Source organism: Pongo pygmaeus, chromosome 6 (genome assembly GCF_028885625.2).
Source record: "Pongo pygmaeus isolate AG05252 chromosome 6, NHGRI_mPonPyg2-v2.0_pri, whole genome shotgun sequence".
In the NCBI taxonomy this organism is placed as follows: Eukaryota; Metazoa; Chordata; class Mammalia; order Primates; family Hominidae; genus Pongo; species Pongo pygmaeus.
Window position 1 is genome coordinate 23444686 of NC_072379.2, and position 18627 is coordinate 23463312.

Genomic DNA, 18627 nt, shown 5'->3' on the forward strand with positions numbered 1-18627 from the left:
ATACACCCTGTTTGAAAGGCTGTTTTTATAGAATGTGAAAGTGGATATTTAGAGCGCTTTGAGGCCTGTGCTGGAGAAGGAAATATCTGCATATAAACACTAGACAAAAGCATTCTCAGAAACTTCTTTGCCATGTGGGGATTGAACTCACTGAGTTGAACATTCTTTTCCCCAGAGCAGTTCTGCAACACTCTTTTTGTGGAAACTGCAAGTGGATATTTGGTGCGATTGCGGCATCTAGTGGGAAAGGAAATACATTCAGATGAAAAGTATACAGAAGTATTCTTAGAAACTTCTTTGTGATGAGTGCATTCTACTCACAGAGTTGAACCTTCCTTTTGATGGAACAGTTTTGAAACACTCGTTTCGTGGAATCTGCAAGTGGATATTTGGAATGCTTGGACGCGTATGCTGGAAAAGGAAATATAATCACATAAATTCCAGGCAGAAGCATTCTCAGAAACTTCCTTGTGATGAGTGCATTCAGCTCACAGAGTTGAACCTTCCTTTTGATAGAGCAGTTTTGAAACACTCTTTTTGTAGAATTTGCAAGTGGCTATTTGGAGCGATTTCAGGCCTACGCTGGCAAAGGAAATATCTTCATATAAAAACTAGACAAGAGCATTTTCAGAAACTTCTTTGTGATGAGTGCATTCAACTCACAGAGTTGAATTTTCCTTTTGATAGAAAAGATTTGAAACACTCTTTTAGTAGAATCTGCAAGTGGATGTATGGAGTGCATAGAGGCCTATGCTGGGAAAGCAAATATCTTCACATAGAAACTAGACAAAAGCATTCTCAGAAAGTTCCCGGTGCTTTGTGCATTCGACTCACAGAGTTCAAACTTCCTTTTGATAGATGAGTTTTAAAACACTCTTTTTGTAGAATCTGCAAGTGGATATTTGGAGCGCTTTGAGGCCTCTGCTGGAAAAGGAAATTTCTTCACATAGAAACTAGACAGAAGCAGTCTCAGAAACTTCTTTGTGATGTGAGCATTCAACACACAGAGTTGAACTTTCCTTTTGATAGAACAGTTTTGAAACACTGTTTTAGTAGAATCTGCAAGTCGATAATTGGAACGCTTTGAGGCCTATGCTGGAAAAGGAAATATCTTCGCATCAAAACTAGATAGAAGCATTCTCAGAAAGATCTTTGTGATGTGCGCATTCAACTCACAGAGTTGAAGCTTCCTTTTGATACAGAAGTTTTGAAACACACTTTTAGTAGAATCTGCTAGTGGATATTTGGAGGGCTAAGAGGCCAACCCTGGAAAAGGAAATATCTTCACCTAAAAACTAGACGGATGCATTCTCAGAAACTTCCCTGTGCTTTATGCATCTAACTCACTGAGTGGAACCTTCCTTTTCATAGCGCAGTTTTGAAGCACTCTTTTTGTAGAATTTGCAAGTGGCTATTTGGAGCGATTTCAGGCCTACGCTGGCAAAGGAAATATCTTCATATAAAAACTAGACAAGAGCATTTTCAGAAACTTCTTTGTGATGAGTGCATTCAACTCACAGAGTTGAATTTTCCTTTTGATAGAAAAGATTTGAAACACTCTTTTAGTAGAATCTGCAAGTGGATGTATGGAGTGCATAGAGGCCTATGCTGGGAAAGCAAATATCTTCACATAGAAACTAGACAAACGCATTCTCAGAAAGTTCCCGGTGCTTTGTGCATTCGACTCACAGAGTTCAAACTTCCTTTTGATAGAGCAGTTTTAAAACACTCTTTTTGTAGAATCTGCAAGTGGATAGTTGGAGCGCTTTGAGGCCTATGCTGCAAAAAGAAATGTCATCACATAAAAACCAGATGGAAGCATTCTCAGAAACTTCTTTGGAATGAGGGCATTCAAGTCACAGAGTTGAACCTTCCTTTTGATACACCCTGTTTGAAAGGCTGTTTTTGTAGAATGTGAAAGTGGATATTTAGAGCGCTTTGAGGCCTGTGCTGGAGAAGGAAATATCTGCATATAAAAACTAGACAGAAGCATTCTCAGAAACTTCTTTGCCATGTGGGGATTGAAATCACTGAGTTGAACATTCCTTTCCCCAGAGCAGTTCTGCAACACTCTTTTTGTGGAAACTGCAAGTGGATATTTGGTGCGATTGCGGCATCTAGTGGGAAAGGAAATACATTCACATGAAAAGTATACAGAAGTATTCTCAGAAACTTCTTTGTGATGAGTGCATTCTACTCACAGAGTTGGACCTTCCTTTTGATGGAACAGTTTTGAAACACTCGTTTCGTGGAATCTGCAAGTGGATATTTGGAATGCTTGGACGCGTATGCTGGAAAAGGAAATATCATCACATAAATTCCAGGCAGAAGCATTCTCAGAAACTTCCTTGTGATGAGTGCATTCAGCTCACAGAGTTGAACCTTCCTTTTGATAGAGCAGTTTTGAAACACTCCTTTGTAGAATCTGCAAGTGGATATTTGGAGCGCTGTGAGGCCTCTGCTGGAAAAGGAAATTTCTTCACATAAAAACTAGACAGAAGCAGTCTCAGAAACCTCTTTGTGATGTGAGCATTCAACACACAGAGTTGAACTTTCCTTTTGATAGAACAGTTTTGAAACACTGTTTTAGTAGAATCTGCAAGTCGATAATTGGAACGCTTTGAGGCCTATGCTGGAAAGGAAATATCTTCGCATCAAAACTAGATAGAAGCATTCTCAGAAAGATCTTTGTGATGTGCGCATTCAACTCACAGAGTTGAAGCTTCCTTTTGATACACAAGTTTTGAAACACACTTTTAGTAGAATCTGCTAGTGGATATTTGGAGTGCTAAGAGGCCAACCCTGGAAAAGGAAATATCTTCACCTAAAAACTAGACGGATGCATTCTCAGAAACTTCCCTGTGCTTTATGCATCTGACTCACTGAGTGGAACCTTCCTTTTCTTAGCGCAGTTTTGAAGCACTCTTTTTGTAGAATTTGCAAGTGGCTATTTGGAGCGATTTCAGGCCTACGCTGGCAAAGGAAATATCTTTATATAAAAACTAGACAAGAGCATTTTCAGAAACTTCTTTGTGATGAGTGCATTCAACTCACAGAGTTGAATTTTCCTTTTGATAGAAAAGATTTGAAACACTCTTTTAGTAGAATCTGCAAGTGGACGTATGGAGTGCATTGAGGCCTATGCTGGGAAAGCAAATATCTTCACATAGAAACTAGACAAACGCATTCTCAGAAAGTTCCCGGTGCTTTGTGCATTCGACTCACAGAGTTCAAACTTCCTTTTGATAGAGCAGTTTTAAAACACTCTTTTTGTAAAATCTGCAAGTGGATAGTTGGTGCGGTTTGAGGCCTATGCTGCAAAAAGAAATGTCATCACATAAAAACCAGATGGAAGCATTCTCAGAAACTTCTTTGTGATGAGTGCATTCAAGTCACAGAGTTGAACCTTCCTTTTGATACACCCTGTTTGAAAGGCTGTTTTTGTAGAATGTGAAAGTGGATATTTAGAGCGCTTTGAGGCCTATGCTGGAAAAGGAAATATCTTCATATAAAAACTAGACAGAAGCATTCTCAGAAACTTCTTTGCCGTGTGGGGATTGAACTCACTGAGTTGAACATTCCTTTCCCCAGAGCAGTTCTGCAACACTCTTTTTGTGGAAACTGCAAGTGGATATTTGGTGCGATTGCGGCATCTAGTGGGAAAGGAAATACATTCAGATGAAAAGTATACAGAAGTATTCTCAGAAACTTCTTTGTGATGAGTGCATTCTACTCAGAGAGTTGAACCTTCCTTTTGATGGAACAGTTTTGAAACACTCGTTTCGTGGAATCTGCAAGTGGATATTTGGAATGCTTGGACGCGTATGCTGGAAAAGGAAATATCATCACATAAATTCCAGACAGAAGCATTCTCAGAAACTTCCTTGTGATGAGTGCATTCAGCTCACAGAGTTGAATCTTCCTTTTGATAGAGCAGTTTTGAAACACTCTTTTTGTAGAATCTGCAAGTGGATATTTGGAGCGCTTTGAGGCCTCTGCTGGAAAAGGAAATTTCTTCACATAAAAACTAGACAGAAGCAGTCTCAGAAACTTCTTTGTGATGTGAGCATTCAACACACAGAGTTGAACTTTCCTTTTGATAGAACAGTTTTGAAACACTGTTTTAGTAGAATCTGCAAGTCGATAATTGTAACGCTTTGAGGCCTATGCTGGAAAAGGAAATATCTTCGCATCAAAACTAGATAGAAGCATTCTCAGAAAGATCTTTGTGATGTGCGCATTCAACTCACAGAGTTGAAGCTTCCTTTTGATACAGAAGTTTTGAAACACACTTTTAGTAGAATCTGCTAGTGGATATTTGGAGTGCTAAGAGGCCAACCCTGGAAAAGGAAATATCTTCACCTAAAAACTAGACGGATGCATTCTCAGAAACTTCCCTGTGCTTTATGCATCTAACTCACTGAGTGGAACCTTCCTTTTCACAGCGCTGTTTTGAAGCACTCTTTTTATAGAATTTGCAAGTGGCTATTTGGAGCGATTTCAGGCCTACGCTGGCAAAGGAAATATCTTCATATAAAAACTAGACAAGAGCATTTTCAGAAACTTCTTTGTGATGAGTGCATTCAACTCACAGAGTTGAATTTTCCTTTTGATAGAAAAGATTTGAAACACTCTTTTAGTAGAATCTGCAAGTGGACGTATGGAGTGCATTGAGGCCTATGCTGGGAAAGCAAATATCTTCACATAGAAACTAGACAAAAGCATTCTCAGAAAGTTCCCAGTGCTTTGTGCATTCGACTCACAGAGTTCAAACTTCCTTTTGATAGAGCAGTTTTAAAACACTCTTTTTGTAGAATCTGCAAGTGGATAGTTGGAACGCTTTGAGGCCTATGCTGCAAAAAGAAATGTCATCACATAAAAACCAGATGGAAGCATTCTCAGAAACTTCTTTGTGATGAGTGCATTCAAGTCACAGAGTTGAACCTTCCTTTTGATACACCCTGTTTGAAAGGCTGTTTTTGTAGAATGTGAAAGTGGATATTTAGAGCGCTTTGAGGCCTATGCTGGAAAAGGAAATATCTTCATATAAAAACTAGACAGAAGCATTCTCAGAAACTTCTTTGCCGTGTGGGGATTGAACTCACTGAGTTGAACATTCCTTTCCCCAGAGCAGTTCTGCAACACTCTTTTTGTGGAAACTGCAAGTGGATATTTGGTGCGATTGCGGCATCTAGTGGGAAAGGAAATACATTCAGATGAAAAGTATACAGAAGTATTCTCAGAAACTTCTTTGTGATGAGTGCATTCTACTCAGAGAGTTGAACCTTCCTTTTGATGGAACAGTTTTGAAACACTCGTTTCGTGGAATCTGCAAGTGGATATTTGGAATGCTTGGACGCGTATGCTGGAAAAGGAAATATCATCACATAAATTCCAGACAGAAGCATTCTCAGAAACTTCCTTGTGATGAGTGCATTCAGCTCACAGAGTTGAATCTTCCTTTTGATAGAGCAGTTTTGAAACACTCTTTTTGTAGAATCTGCAAGTGGATATTTGGAGCGCTTTGAGGCCTCTGCTGGAAAAGGAAATTTCTTCACATAAAAACTAGACAGAAGCAGTCTCAGAAACTTCTTTGTGATGTGAGCATTCAACACACAGAGTTGAACTTTCCTTTTGATAGAACAGTTTTGAAACACTGTTTTAGTAGAATCTGCAAGTCGATAATTGTAACGCTTTGAGGCCTATGCTGGAAAAGGAAATATCTTCGCATCAAAACTAGATAGAAGCATTCTCAGAAAGATCTTTGTGATGTGCGCATTCAACTCACAGAGTTGAAGCTTCCTTTTGATACAGAAGTTTTGAAACACACTTTTAGTAGAATCTGCTAGTGGATATTTGGAGTGCTAAGAGGCCAACCCTGGAAAAGGAAATATCTTCACCTAAAAACTAGACGGATGCATTCTCAGAAACTTCCCTGTGCTTTATGCATCTAACTCACTGAGTGGAACCTTCCTTTTCACAGCGCTGTTTTGAAGCACTCTTTTTATAGAATTTGCAAGTGGCTATTTGGAGCGATTTCAGGCCTACGCTGGCAAAGGAAATATCTTCATATAAAAACTAGACAAGAGCATTTTCAGAAACTTCTTTGTGATGAGTGCATTCAACTCACAGAGTTGAATTTTCCTTTTGATAGAAAAGATTTGAAACACTCTTTTAGTAGAATCTGCAAGTGGACGTATGGAGTGCATTGAGGCCTATGCTGGGAAAGCAAATATCTTCACATAGAAACTAGACAAAAGCATTCTCAGAAAGTTCCCAGTGCTTTGTGCATTCGACTCACAGAGTTCAAACTTCCTTTTGATAGAGCAGTTTTAAAACACTCTTTTTGTAGAATCTGCAAGTCGATAGTTGGAACGCTTTGAGGCCTATGCTGCAAAAAGAAATGTCATCACATAAAAACCACATGGAAGCATTCTCAGAAACTTCTTTGTGATGAGTGCATTCAAGTCACAGAGTTGAACCTTCCTTTTGATACACCCTGTTTGAAAGGCTGTTTTTGTAGAATGTGAAAGTGGATATTTAGAGCGCTTTGAGGCCTATGCTGGAAAAGGAAATATCTTCATATAAAAACTAGACAGAAGCATTCTCAGAAACTTCTTTGCCGTGTGGGGATTGAACTCACTGAGTTGAACATTCCTTTCCCCAGAGCAGTTCTGCAACACTCTTTTTGTGGAAACTGCAAGTGGGTATTTGGTGCGATTGCGGCATCTAGTGGGAAAGGAAATACATTCAGATGAAAAGTATACAGAAGTATTCTCAGAAACTTCTTTGTGATGAGTGCATTCTACTCACAGAGTTGAACCTTCCTTTTGATGGAACAGTTTTGAAACACTCGTTTCGTGGAATCTGCAAGTGGATATTTGGAATGCTTGGACGCGTATGCTGGAAAAGGAAATATCATCACATAAATTCCAGACAGAAGCATTCTCAGAAACTTCCTTGTGATGAGTGCATTCAGCTCACAGAGTTGAATCTTCCTTTTGATAGAGCAGTTTTGAAACACTCTTTTTGTAGAATCTGCAAGTGGATATTTGGAGCGCTTTGAGGCCTCTGCTGGAAAAGGAAATTTCTTCACATAAAAACTAGACAGAAGCAGTCTCAGAAACTTCTTTGTGATGTGAGCATTCAACACACAGAGTTGAACTTTCCTTTTGATAGAACAGTTTTGAAACACTGTTTTAGTAGAATCTGCAAGTCGATAATTGGAACGCTTTGAGGCCTATGCTGGAAAAGGAAATATCTTCGCATCAAAACTAGATAGAAGCATTCTCAGAAAGATCTTTGTGATGTGCGCATTCAACTCACAGAGTTGAAGCTTCCTTTTGATACAGAAGTTTTGAAACACACTTTTAGTAGAATCTGCTAGTGGATATTTGGAGTGCTAAGAGGCCAACCCTGGAAAAGGAAATATCTTCACCTAAAAACTAGACGGATGCATTCTCAGAAACTTCCCTGTGCTTTATGCATCTAACTCACTGAGTGGAACCTTCCTTTTCACAGCGCTGTTTTGAAGCACTCTTTTTATAGAATTTGCAAGTGGCTATTTGGAGCGATTTCAGGCCTACGCTGGCAAAGGAAATATCTTCATATAAAAACTAGACAAGAGCATTTTCAGAAACTTCTTTGTGATGAGTGCATTCAACTCACAGAGTTGAATTTTCCTTTTGATAGAAAAGATTTGAAACACTCTTTTAGTAGAATCTGCAAGTGGACGTATGGAGTGCATTGAGGCCTATGTTGGGAAAGCAAATATCTTCACATACAAACTAGACAAAAGCATTCTCAGAAAGTTCCCAGTGCTTTGTGCATTCGACTCACAGAGTTCAAACTTCCTTTTGATAGAGCAGTTTTAAAACACTCTTTTTGTAGAATCTGCAAGTCGATAGTTGGAACGCTTTGAGGCCTATGCTGCAAAAAGAAATGTCATCACATAAAAACCACATGGAAGCATTCTCAGAAACTTCTTTGTGATGAGTGCATTCAAGTCACAGAGTTGAACCTTCCTTTTGATACACCCTGTTTGAAAGGCTGTTTTTGTAGAATGTGAAAGTGGATATTTAGAGCGCTTTGAGGCCTATGCTGGAAAAGGAAATATCTTCATATAAAAACTAGACAGAAGCATTCTCAGAAACTTCTTTGCCGTGTGGGGATTGAACTCACTGAGTTGAACATTCCTTTCCCCAGAGCAGTTCTGCAACACTCTTTTTGTGGAAACTGCAAGTGGGTATTTGGTGCGATTGCGGCATCTAGTGGGAAAGGAAATACATTCAGATGAAAAGTATACAGAAGTATTCTCAGAAACTTCTTTGTGATGAGTGCATTCTACTCACAGAGTTGAACCTTCCTTTTGATGGAACAGTTTTGAAACACTCGTTTCGTGGAATCTGCAAGTGGATATTTGGAATGCTTGGACGCGTATGCTGGAAAAGGAAATATCATCACATAAATTCCAGACAGAAGCATTCTCAGAAACTTCCTTGTGATGAGTGCATTCAGCTCACAGAGTTGAATCTTCCTTTTGATAGAGCAGTTTTGAAACACTCTTTTTGTAGAATCTGCAAGTGGATATTTGGAGCGCTTTGAGGCCTCTGCTGGAAAAGGAAATTTCTTCACATAAAAACTAGACAGAAGCAGTCTCAGAAACTTCTTTGTGATGTGAGCATTCAACACACAGAGTTGAACTTTCCTTTTGATAGAACAGTTTTGAAACACTGTTTTAGTAGAATCTGCAAGTCGATAATTGGAACGCTTTGAGGCCTATGCTGGAAAAGGAAATATCTTCGCATCAAAACTAGATAGAAGCATTCTCAGAAAGATCTTTGTGATGTGCGCATTCAACTCACAGAGTTGAAGCTTCCTTTTGATACAGAAGTTTTGAAACACACTTTTAGTAGAATCTGCTAGTGGATATTTGGAGTGCTAAGAGGCCAACCCTGGAAAAGGAAATATCTTCACCTAAAAACTAGACGGATGCATTCTCAGAAACTTCCCTGTGCTTTATGCATCTAACTCACTGAGTGGAACCTTCCTTTTCACAGCGCTGTTTTGAAGCACTCTTTTTGTAGAATTTGCAAGTGGCTATTTGGAGCGATTTCAGGCCTACGCTGGCAAAGGAAATATCTTCATATAAAAACTAAACAAGAGCATTTTCAGAAACTTCTTTGTGATGAGTGCATTCAACTCACAGAGTTGAATTTTCCTTTTGATAGAAAAGATTTGAAACACTCTTTTAGTAGAATCTGCAAGTGGACGTATGGAGTGCATTGAGGCCTATGCTGGGAAAGCAAATATCTTCACATAGAAACTAGACAAACGCATTCTCAGAAAGTTCCCAGTGCTTTGTGCATTCGACTCACAGAGTTCAAACTTCCTTTTGATAGAGCAGTTTTAAAACACTCTTTTTGTAGAATCTGCAAGTCGATAGTTGGAACGCTTTGAGGCCTATGCTGCAAAAAGAAATGTCATCACATAAAAACCAGATGGAAGCATTCTCAGAAACTTCTTTGTGATGAGTGCATTCAAGTCACAGAGTTGAACCTTCCTTTTGATACACCCTGTTTGAAAGGCTGTTTTTGTAGAATGTGAAAGTGGATATTTAGAGCGCTTTGAGGCCTATGCTGGAAAAGGAAATATCTTCATATAAAAACTAGACAGAAGCATTCACAGAAACTTCTTTGCCGTGTGGGGATTGAACTCACTGAGTTGAACATTCCTTTCCCCAGAGCAGTTCTGCAACACTCTTTTTGTGGAAACTGCAAGTGGATATTTGGTGCGATTGCGGCATCTAGTGGGAAAGGAAATACATTCAGATGAAAAGTATACAGAAGTATTCTCAGAAACTTCTTTGTGATGAGTGCATTCTACTCACAGAGTTGAACCTTCCTTTTGATGGAACAGTTTTGAAACACTCGTTTCGTGGAATCTGCAAGTGGATATTTGGAATGCTTGGACGCGTATGCTGGAAAAGGAAATATCATCACATAAATTCCAGACAGAAGCATTCTCAGAAACTTCCTTGTGATGAGTGCATTCAGCTCACAGAGTTGAATCTTCCTTTTGATAGAGCAGTTTTGAAACACTCTTTTTGTAGAATTTGCAAGTGGATATTTGGAGCGCTTTGAGGCCTCTGCTGGAAAAGGAAATTTCTTCACATGAAAACTAGACAGAAGCAGTCTCAGAAACTTCTTTGTGATGTGAGCATTCAACACACAGAGTTGAAAATTCCTTTTGATAGAACAGTTTTGAAACACTGTTTTAGTAGAATCTGCAAGTCGATAATTGGAACGCTTTGAGGCCTATGCTGGAAAAGGAAATATCTTCGCATCAAAACTAGATAGAAGCATTCTCAGAAAGATCTTTGCGATGTGCGCATTCAACTCACAGAGTTGAAGCTTCCTTTTGATACAGAAGTTTTGAAACACACTTTTAGTAGAATCTGCTAGTGGATATTTGGAGTGCTAAGAGGCCAACCCTGGAAAAGGAAATATCTTCACCTAAAAACTAGACGGATGCATTCTCAGAAACTTCCCTGTGCTTTATGCATCTGACTCACTGAGTGGAACCTTCCTTTTCATAGCGCAGTTTTGAAGCACTCTTTTTGTAGAATTTGCAAGTGGCTATTTGGAGCGAGTTCAGGCCTACGCTGGCAAAGGAAATATCTTCATATAAAAACTAGACAAGAGCATTTTCAGAAACTTCTTTGTGATGAGTGCATTCAACTCACAGAGTTGAATTTTCCTTTTGATAGAAAAGATTTGAAACACTCTTTTAGTAGAATCTGCAAGTGGATGTATGGAGTGCATTGAGGCCTATGCTGGGAAAGCAAATATCTTCACATAGAAACTAGACAAAAGCATTCTCAGAAAGTTCCCGGTGCTTTGTGCATTCGACTCACAGAGTTCAAACTTCCTTTTGATAGAGCAGTTTTAAAACACTCTTTTTGTAGAATCTGCAAGTGGATAGTTGGAGCGCTTTGAGGCCTATGCTGCAAAAAGAAATGTCATCACATAAAAACTAGATGGAAGCATTCTCAGAAACTTCTTTGTGATGAGTGCATTCAAGTCACAGAGTTGAACCTTCCTTTTGATACACCCTGTTTGAAAGGCTGTTTTTGTAGAATGTGAAAGTGGATATTTAGAGCGCTTTGAGGCCTGTGCTGGAGAAGGAAATATCTGCATATAAAAACTAGACAGAAGCATTCTCAGAAACTTCTTTGCCATGTGGGGATTGAACTCACTGAGTTGAACATTCCTTTCCCCAGAGCAGTTCTGCAACACTCTTTTTGTGGAAACTGCATGTGGATATTTGGTGCGATTGCGGCATCTAGTGGGAAAGGAAATACATTCAGATGAAAAGTATACAGAAGTATTCTCAGAAACTTCTTTGTGATGAGTGCATTCTACTCACAGAGTTGAACCTTCCTTTTGATGGAACAGTTTCGAAACACTCGTTTCGTGGAATCTGCAAGTGGATATTTGGAATGCTTGGACGCGTATGCTGGAAAAGGAAATATCATCACATAAATTCCAGGCAGAAGCATTCTCAGAAACTTCCTTGTGATGAGTGCATTCAGCTCACAGAGTTGAACCTTCCTTTTGATAGAGCAGTTTTGAAACACTCTTTTTGTAGAATCTGCAAGTGGATATTTGGAGCGCTTTGAGGCCTCTGCTGGAAAAGGAAATTTCTTCACATGAAAACTAGACAGAAGCAGTCTCAGAAAGTTCTTTGTGATGTGAGCATTCAACACACAGAGTTGAGCTTTCCTTTTGATAGAACAGTTTTGAAACACTGTTTTAGTAGAATCTGCAAGTCGATAATTGGAACGCTTTGAGGCCTATGCTGGAAAAGGAAATATCTTCGCATCAAAACTAGATAGAAGCATTCTCAGAAAGATCTTTGTGATGTGCGCATTCAACTCACAGAGTTGAAGTTTCCTTTTGATACTGAAGTTTTGAAACACACTTTTAGTAGAATCTGCTAGTGGATATTTGGAGTGCTAAGAGGCCAACCCTGGAAAAGGAGATATCTTCACCTAAAAACTAGACGGATGCATTCTCAGAAACTTCCCTGTGCTTTATGCATCTGACTCACTGAGTGGAACCTTCCTTTTCATAGCGCAGTTTTGAAGCACTCTTTTTGTAGAATTTGCAAGTGGCTATTTGGAGCGATTTCAGGCCTACGCTGGCAAAGGAAATATCTTCATATAAAAACTAGACAAAAGCATTTTCAGAAACTTCTTTGTGATGAGTGCATTCAACTCACAGAGTTGAATTTTCCTTTTGATAGAAAAGATTTGAAACACTCTTTTAGTAGAATCTGCAAGTGGATGTATGGAGTGCATTGAGGCCTATGCTGGGAAAGCAAATATCTTCACATAGAAACTAGACAAACGCATTCTCAGAAAGTTCCCGGTGCTTTGTGCATTCGACTCACAGAGTTCAAACTTCCTTTTGATAGAGCAGTTTTAAAACACTCTTTTTGTAGAATCTGCAAGTGGATATTTGGAGCGCTTTGAGGCCTATGCTGCAAAATAAATGTCATCACATAAAAACTAGATGGAAGCATTCTCAGAAACTTCTTTGTGATGAGTGCATTCAAGTCACAGAGTTGAACCTTCCTTTTGATACACCCTGTTTGAAAAGCTGTTTTTGTAGAATGTGAAAGTGGATATTTAGAGCGCTTTGAGGCCTATGCTGGAAAAGGAAATATCTTCATATAAAAACTAGACAGAAGCATTCTCAGAAACTTCTTTGCCGTGTGGGGATTGAACTCACTGAGTTGAACATTCCTTTCCCCAGAGCAGTTCTGCAACGCTCTTTTTGTGGAAACTGCAAGTGGATATTTGGTGCGATTGCGGCATCTAGTGGGAAAGGAAATACATTCAGATGAAATGTATACAGAAGTATTCTCAGAAACTTCTTTGTGATGAGTGCATTCTACTCACAGAGTTGAACCTTCCTTTTGATGGAACAGTTTTGAAACACTCGTTTCGTGGAATCTGCAAGTGGATATTTGGAATGCTTGGACGCGTATGCTGGAAAAGGAAATATCATCACATAAATTCCAGACAGAAGCATTCTCAGAAACATCCTTGTGATGAGTGCATTCAGCTCACACAGTTGCACCTTCCTTTTGATAGAGCAGTTTTGAAACACTCTTTCTGTAGAATCTGCAAGTGGATATTTGGAGCGCTTTGAGGCCTCTGCTGGAAAAGGAAATTTCTTCACATAAAAACTAGACAGAAGCAGTCTCAGAAACTTCTTTGTGATGTGAGCATTGAACACACAGAGTTGAACTTTCCTTTTGATAGAACAGTTTTGAAACACTGTTTTAGTAGAATCTGCAAGTCGATAATTGGAAGGCTTTGAGGCCTATGCTGGGAAAGGAAATATCTTCGCATCAAAACTAGATAGAAGCATTCTCAGAAAGATCTTTGTGATGTGCGCATTCAACTCACAGGGTTGAAGCTTCCTTTTGATACAGAAGTTTTGAAACACACTTTTAGTAGAATCTGCTAGTGGATATTTGGAGTGCTAAGAGGCCAACCCTGGAAAAGGAAATATCTTCACCTAAAAACTAGACGGATGCATTCTCAGAAACTTCCCTGTGCTTTATGCATCTAACTCACTGAGTGGAACCTTCCTTTTCACAGCGCTGTTTTGAAGCACTCTTTTTGTAGAATTTGCAAGTGGCTATTTGGAGCGATTTCAGGCCTACGCTGGCAAAGGAAATATCTTCATATAAAAACTAAACAAGAGCATTTTCAGAAACTTCTTTGTGATGAGTGCATTCAACTCACAGAGTTGAATTTTCCTTTTGATAGAAAAGATTTGAAACACTCTTTTAGTAGAATCTGCAAGTGGACGTATGGAGTGCATTGAGGCCTATGCTGGGAAAGCAAATATCTTCACATAGAAACTAGACAAACGCATTCTCAGAAAGTTCCCAGTGCTTTGTGCATTCGACTCACAGAGTTCAAACTTCCTTTTGATAGAGCAGTTTTAAAACACTCTTTTTGTAGAATCTGCAAGTCGATAGTTGGAACGCTTTGAGGCCTATGCTGCAAAAAGAAATGTCATCACATAAAAACCAGATGGAAGCATTCTCAGAAACTTCTTTGTGATGAGTGCATTCAAGTCACAGAGTTGAACCTTCCTTTTGATACACCCTGTTTGAAAGGCTGTTTTTGTAGAATGTGAAAGTGGATATTTAGAGCGCTTTGAGGCCTATGCTGGAAAAGGAAATATCTTCATATAAAAACTAGACAGAAGCATTCACAGAAACTTCTTTGCCGTGTGGGGATTGAACTCACTGAGTTGAACATTCCTTTCCCCAGAGCAGTTCTGCAACACTCTTTTTGTGGAAACTGCAAGTGGATATTTGGTGCGATTGCGGCATCTAGTGGGAAAGGAAATACATTCAGATGAAAAGTATACAGAAGTATTCTCAGAAACTTCTTTGTGATGAGTGCATTCTACTCACAGAGTTGAACCTTCCTTTTGATGGAACAGTTTTGAAACACTGGTTTCGTGGAATCTGCAAGTGGATATTTGGAATGCTTGGACGCGTATGCTGGAAAAGGAAATATCATCACATAAATTCCAGACAGAAGCATTCTCAGAAACTTCCTTGTGATGAGTGCATTCAGCTCACAGAGTTGAATCTTCCTTTTGATAGAGCAGTTTTGAAACACTCTTTTTGTAGAATTTGCAAGTGGATATTTGGAGCGCTTTGAGGCCTCTGCTGGAAAAGGAAATTTCTTCACATGAAAACTAGACAGAAGCAGTCTCAGAAACTTCTTTGTGATGTGAGCATTCAACACACAGAGTTGAAAATTCCTTTTGATAGAACAGTTTTGAAACACTGTTTTAGTAGAATCTGCAAGTCGATAATTGGAACGCTTTGAGGCCTATGCTGGAAAAGGAAATATCTTCGCATCAAAACTAGATAGAAGCATTCTCAGAAAGATCTTTGCGATGTGCGCATTCAACTCACAGAGTTGAAGCTTCCTTTTGATACAGAAGTTTTGAAACACACTTTTAGTAGAATCTGCTAGTGGATATTTGGAGTGCTAAGAGGCCAACCCTGGAAAAGGAAATATCTTCACCTAAAAACTAGACGGATGCATTCTCAGAAACTTCCCTGTGCTTTATGCATCTGACTCACTGAGTGGAACCTTCCTTTTCATAGCGCAGTTTTGAAGCACTCTTTTTGTAGAATTTGCAAGTGGCTATTTGGAGCGAGTTCAGGCCTACGCTGGCAAAGGAAATATCTTCATATAAAAACTAGACAAGAGCATTTTCAGAAACTTCTTTGTGATGAGTGCATTCAACTCACAGAGTTGAATTTTCCTTTTGATAGAAAAGATTTGAAACACTCTTTTAGTAGAATCTGCAAGTGGATGTATGGAGTGCATTGAGGCCTATGCTGGGAAAGCAAATATCTTCACATAGAAACTAGACAAAAGCATTCTCAGAAAGTTCCCGGTGCTTTGTGCATTCGACTCACAGAGTTCAAACTTCCTTTTGATAGAGCAGTTTTAAAACACTCTTTTTGTAGAATCTGCAAGTGGATAGTTGGAGCGCTTTGAGGCCTATGCTGCAAAAAGAAATGTCATCACATAAAAACTAGATGGAAGCATTCTCAGAAACTTCTTTGTGATGAGTGCATTCAAGTCACAGAGTTGAACCTTCCTTTTGATACACCCTGTTTGAAAGGCTGTTTTTGTAGAATGTGAAAGTGGATATTTAGAGCGCTTTGAGGCCTGTGCTGGAGAAGGAAATATCTGCATATAAAAACTAGACAGAAGCATTCTCAGAAACTTCTTTGCCATGTGGGGATTGAACTCACTGAGTTGAACATTCCTTTCCCCAGAGCAGTTCTGCAACACTCTTTTTGTGGAAACTGCATGTGGATATTTGGTGCGATTGCGGCATCTAGTGGGAAAGGAAATACATTCAGATGAAAAGTATACAGAAGTATTCTCAGAAACTTCTTTGTGATGAGTGCATTCTACTCACAGAGTTGAACCTTCCTTTTGATGGAACAGTTTCGAAACACTCGTTTCGTGGAATCTGCAAGTGGATATTTGGAATGCTTGGACGCGTATGCTGGAAAAGGAAATATCATCACATAAATTCCAGGCAGAAGCATTCTCAGAAACTTCCTTGTGATGAGTGCATTCAGCTCACAGAGTTGAACCTTCCTTTTGATAGAGCAGTTTTGAAACACTCTTTTTGTAGAATCTGCAAGTGGATATTTGGAGCGCTTTGAGGCCTCTGCTGGAAAAGGAAATTTCTTCACATGAAAACTAGACAGAAGCAGTCTCAGAAACTTCTTTGTGATGTGAGCATTCAACACACAGAGTTGAGCTTTCCTTTTGATAGAACAGTTTTGAAACACTGTTTTAGTAGAATCTGCAAGTCGATAATTGGAACGCTTTGAGGCCTATGCTGGAAAAGGAAATATCTTCGCATCAAAACTAGATAGAAGCATTCTCAGAAAGATCTTTGTGATGTGCGCATTCAACTCACAGAGTTGAAGTTTCCTTTTGATACTGAAGTTTTGAAACACACTTTTAGTAGAATCTGCTAGTGGATATTTGGAGTGCTAAGAGGCCAACCCTGGAAAAGGAGATATCTTCACCTAAAAACTAGACGGATGCATTCTCAGAAACTTCCCTGTGCTTTATGCATCTGACTCACTGAGTGGAACCTTCCTTTTCATAGCGCAGTTTTGAAGCACTCTTTTTGTAGAATTTGCAAGTGGCTATTTGGAGCGATTTCAGGCCTACGCTGGCAAAGGAAATATCTTCATATAAAAACTAGACAAGAGCATTTTCAGAAACTTCTTTGTGATGAGTGCATTCAACTGACGGAGTTGAATTTTCCTTTTGATAGAAAAGATTTGAAACACTCTTTTAGTAGAATCTGCAAGTGGATGTATGGAGTGCATTGAGGCCTATGCTGGGAAAGCAAATATCTTCACATAGAAACTAGACAAACGCATTCTCAGAAAGTTCCCGGTGCTTTGTGCATTCGACTCACAGAGTTCAAACTTCCTTTTGATAGAGCAGTTTTAAAACACTCTTTTTGTAGAATCTGCAAGTGGATATTTGGAGCGCTTTGAGGCCTATGCTGCAAAATAAATGTCATCACATAAAAACTAGATGGAAGCATTCTCAGAAACTTCTTTGTGATGAGTGCATTCAAGTCACAGAGTTGAACCTTCCTTTTGATACACCCTGTTTGAAAAGCTGTTTTTGTAGAATGTGAAAGTGGATATTTAGAGCGCTTTGAGGCCTATGCTGGAAAAGGAAATATCTTCATATAAAAACTAGACAGAAGCATTCTCAGAAACTTCTTTGCCGTGTGGGGATTGAACTCACTGAGTTGAACATTCCTTTCCCCAGAGCAGTTCTGCAACGCTCTTTTTGTGGAAACTGCAAGTGGATATTTGGTGCGATTGCGGCATCTAGTGGGAAAGGAAATACATTCAGATGAAAAGTATACAGAAGTATTCTCAGAAACTTCTTTGTGATGAGTGCATTCTACTCACAGAGTTGAACCTTCCTTTTGATGGAACAGTTTTGAAACACTCGTTTCGTGGAATCTGCAAGTGGATATTTGGAATGCTTGGACGCGTATGCTGGAAAAGGAAATATCATCACATAAATTCCAGACAGAAGCATTCTCAGAAACTTCCTTGTGATGAGTGCATTCAGCTCACACAGTTGCACCTTCCTTTTGATAGAGCAGTTTTGAAACACTCTTTCTGTAGAATCTGCAAGTGGATATTTGGAGCGCTTTGAGGCCTCTGCTGGAAAAGGAAATTTCTTCACATAAAAACTAGACAGAAGCAGTCTCAGAAACTTCTTTGTGATGTGAGCATTGAACACACAGAGTTGAACTTTCCTTTTGATAGAACAGTTTTGAAACACTGTTTTAGTAGAATCTGCAAGTCGATAATTGGAAGGCTTTGAGGCCTATGCTGGGAAAGGAAATATCTTCGCATCAAAACTAGATAGAAGCATTCTCAGAAAGATCTTTGTGATGTGCGCATTCAACTCACAGAGTTGAAGCTTCCTTTTGATACAGAAGTTTTGAAACACACTTTTAGTAGAATCTGCTAGTGGATATTTGGAGTGCTAAGAGGCCAACCCTGGAAAAGGAAATATCTTCACCTAAAAACTAGACGGATGCATTCTCAGAAACTTCCCTGTGCTTTATGCATCTAACTCACTGAGTGGAACCTTCCTTTTCATAGCGCAGTTTTGAAGCACTCTTTTTGTAGAATTTGCAAGTGGCTATTTGGAGCGATTTCAGGCCTACGCTGGCAAAGGAAATATCTTCATATAAAAACTAGACAATAGCATTTTCAGAAACTTCTTTGTGATGAGTGCATTCAACTCACAGAGTTGAATTTTCCTTTTGATAGAAAAGATTTGAAACACTCTTTTAGTAGAATCTGCAAGTGGACGTATGGAGTGCATTTAGGCCTACGCTGGGAAAGCAAATATCTTCACATAGAAACTAGACAAACGCATTCTCAGAAAGTTCCCGGTGCTTTGTGCATTCGACTCACAGAGTTCAAACTTCCTTTTGATAG